Source organism: Herpailurus yagouaroundi, unplaced genomic scaffold (assembly GCF_014898765.1).
Source record: "Herpailurus yagouaroundi ecotype Mexico unplaced genomic scaffold, PumYag 139, whole genome shotgun sequence".
In the NCBI taxonomy this organism is placed as follows: Eukaryota; Metazoa; Chordata; class Mammalia; order Carnivora; family Felidae; genus Herpailurus; species Herpailurus yagouaroundi.
The window spans coordinates 53,338,365-53,341,687 of NW_024412394.1; the positions used below are offsets into that span (position 1 = coordinate 53,338,365).

A 3,323-nucleotide genomic window follows, 5' to 3' on the forward strand; every position below is an offset into this window, starting at 1 on the left:
TGTTCCAGTTGCTATTTCTGTTTCTATGTTAGGGTTTATAAAGCAAACAAAGCATCATTGTTTTGTCCCATTCAGAACCCTACCTCCTTACATTTACCTACATTTTCTACCAATATATTTATTCAACAAATCAAAACCTTTTTTTTCTAAAATTACTTTCACTGTTCAATAAATTTACACTTGAAAAGTGTTTTCTGTGAATACTAGCTGGTTTCTGTTTAATTTTCTTTTATTATGTTTTATTGGTTTCTTTGTTCATCCCCCCTTTTTTTCAGTTTTCAATTATATCTTTCTCTTTCTTCCTTATGCTGTATCATTTTGAGAAAGTAATCTCTATATATTTCCTTCAAAAATTTTTTTGGAAACAAACCAAAATCTTATTTGGCTTTATTTCTCCTTAGTTTTGAATGCCACTTTTGTTGGACATTTAGTTACTAATTTGTAAAGTTTTCCTTGATGACTTTAAACATATTGTTCTATTGTTTCCTGGCAGAGTTATTGATGAAATGTCTGGTATTTGTTCTTTTGTAAGGAACTAGAATTCTGTCTATGGGATCGTTTAGGAATTTAATGTTATTCTTGGGACTCTGAAACTTCACCAAAATGTCCTGGCTATGATACTCACTTGCTTAGTACTAGATACGCCATTTTGTTCTGAAATATTCAATTTTAAGAAGTAGTTTTTTGTTGTTTTTTTTTTAATTTTCTTTCTTTCTTTCTTTTTTATTTTTTTTTTTTTGAACGTTTATTTATATTTGGGACAGAGAGAGACAGAGCATGAACGGGGGAGGGGCAGAGAGAGAGGGAGACACAGAATCCGAAACAGGCTCCAGGCTCTGAGCCATCAGCCCAGAGCCCGACGCGGGGCTCGAACTCATGGACCGCGAGATCGTGACCTGGCTGAAGTCGGACGCTTAACCGACTGCGCCACCCAGGCGCCCCAAAAGTTCTCATTTTCAAATACAGAGAGAGAGGTTTGTTTTTTAATGTAGCCCATTAAGCATCCTGCCCTGCACGTGTCCTGGTCTTCCCCCCGGGGTGAGGGGAGAGACCTGTAGGTGCACCGGAAGGGCGATTGGCGTCTCTGGGCCGCTTCTGCTGCACTTTGAGCCTCTCATGCCCCGCCCCTCCCCGGAAGACATTCATGGCCTGGCTGACGGTCTGCACGCTGGCTGGGAGGTTGGAGCTCACAGAGCCTTCCCTCTGTTGCTGGGGGATCAATGGAAGTTACTGAGGAAAGGCCTGTCTTATCTGACCATACTTGGCACAATAGGCCGTGGGACCTGAATACTTTTGATTCCAGTAGCCTGCTGCAGGGAGCCTGTGGTGGTGGGCCTCTGTGCTGGGTAGGGGGGCAGGGATACCAGTGGGAAACAGTTTCCACGGTAGCTTGCCCACTGGCCTGTTGGGGAGGCCTGTGAAGCCGGTCACCCCAGTAGGGGATGGGGCGCTAGGCACGCACAGCTGGTGAAGTGATGCCCGGAGAGGTGCTGCCGCCTGAAGCTGGGGTTACGGTGAGGCCGCCAGGACGTTCATCTTGAGGGCCACCATCTGTTGCATCTGAGCAGCAATGAAGGCAGCCCTGGGGTTCAGGTGGCCATCCGACATAAATGACGCCATCAGTGCCTCTCGCTGCTGTATCAGTGCTGGTGTGTGGGTGCTGGGAGCCCCAAGTGGGATGGCCATGGGATTGAACATGCCCACCTGGCCAGTCATCTGTTGCATTTTTAGCATCATGTACTCTTGTCAGTGTGGCAAGATTGACCACCAGACTGGATGAGGCTCCTGGAATAGTCTAGCTCTTTATTTCATTTTTTTTTTTTTTATATGTTTTTAACACTAAGAAAATTCTCTGGGACCTTCCTCCATTTGATTGATTTGATCTCTGGTACTGGCCATTTTTCTCTTCTGCCTGTTAGTTAAAATAATTTTAATTTTACCTTGCCAAATTTATTTGCAGCTTATAGGAAATCAAATTCTTTTTTATAAGAGAAATATTATCCTAACCACTCTGATGAAATTATTTATACTTACATAAAGTCTTTGTCTTTCTTATTAATTCTGTCACTTCAGCTGTTAATTCTTTAGTTTGTTAATTTTGGAACTTAAATTAATGTTCTAATTTTTTTCTGAACCTTATTCTTTTCTCCAGATTTTCAAAAAGATGGTCTTTGAGGAATTGCCTTCTGCCCCTATTCACACTTTCTGTGTTCCTCTGTGTATTTTAAGGAGAGGGGAATGGTATTTCTTAGAGTTCCTGGCCAGGTTGTGTCAGGCTGGGCTCTACCAATGGTTGGAGGAGGAGAAGGCGGGTTGATATCAGCATTAATACAGCAGTAGCTAACACCAATTCAAGAGCAAGCCTCTTTTCCACAGTAGTCAGAGTCGGCTCCTTGTCTTCCTTGGTGGTCTTGTTAATCCCACCTGGAACTTTTTGCGGGGTTCATACTTTACCTTGGGTGGTTCCTTCCCCATGTTGCCTATCAATGGTGGGGCCGTTTATCAAGGTCTAGGTACAGCTCTGCTACCTCTCCTTTCATTGTGGGTTCCAGGAAATAAGCCCCTCCCTTTTGTGCCTCAGACCTGCAAATCATAGCTCTTTCCTGTAGTTACTAACATCCGAGTGACCTCACTATTTCCCTTTTGCTCTCATAGGCCTTCCAATACCCATGTAACCAATTCTCTGTATTAAATTTTCTGTGAAATACCTTAAATGGTTTCTGTTTTCCTTATTGGCCTTTGAATATGTTCTTCTTATTTGTCTTTGGAAACTTATTATATAGAGTTGCCAGATAAAATAGAAGATACAATATTTAGTATATACTTATAGTGAGAAATTAGTCATTGCCTATCTGAAATGTAAATTGAACTGAATGTCCTAAATATTTATTTCTTAATTCTGACAGCACTATGATTATATTCTTTAGCAACCTGCTCCTTTGGTTATGGTACATTATGGTTTGGAATATGCCACTGAGAGAGATGTGCTGTTGCTGGTCTTCTGTAGGAGGTTTCTCACCTTGAGGGATGTATCCACCTGAAGCATCGTTATCCCTATCCAGTTCTACTGCCAGCACTCATTGCCTTAGACTAGGAACAAGTGAAGATGCTGCTGCAAAACAGCACACTTTGGGTTTAGGGAGCCATACTGTGTTGGAATTCATCATATGAAGTCATTAATGTTAACTGACAGTTTTCTTAAAATAATCCATGTGGGTTTGTCTTGAGTAATTTTTTATTTGAAGATTTATAGTCTATTTTTCTTCCATTCAATTGAGCTAAATGTGTGCATCTGTTTATTGGATAATTCCTATGTGAAAATA

The 3,323-nt window shown here is 41.5% G+C and overlaps 1 pseudogene; it reads right to left on the bottom strand.

Moving 5' to 3' along the window:
* Positions 1–996: 996 nt before the first annotated feature.
* LOC121030067 (CUGBP Elav-like family member 4) lies at positions 997–3,046 on the bottom strand (annotated as a pseudogene).
* Positions 3,047–3,323: the final 277 nt, after the last annotated feature.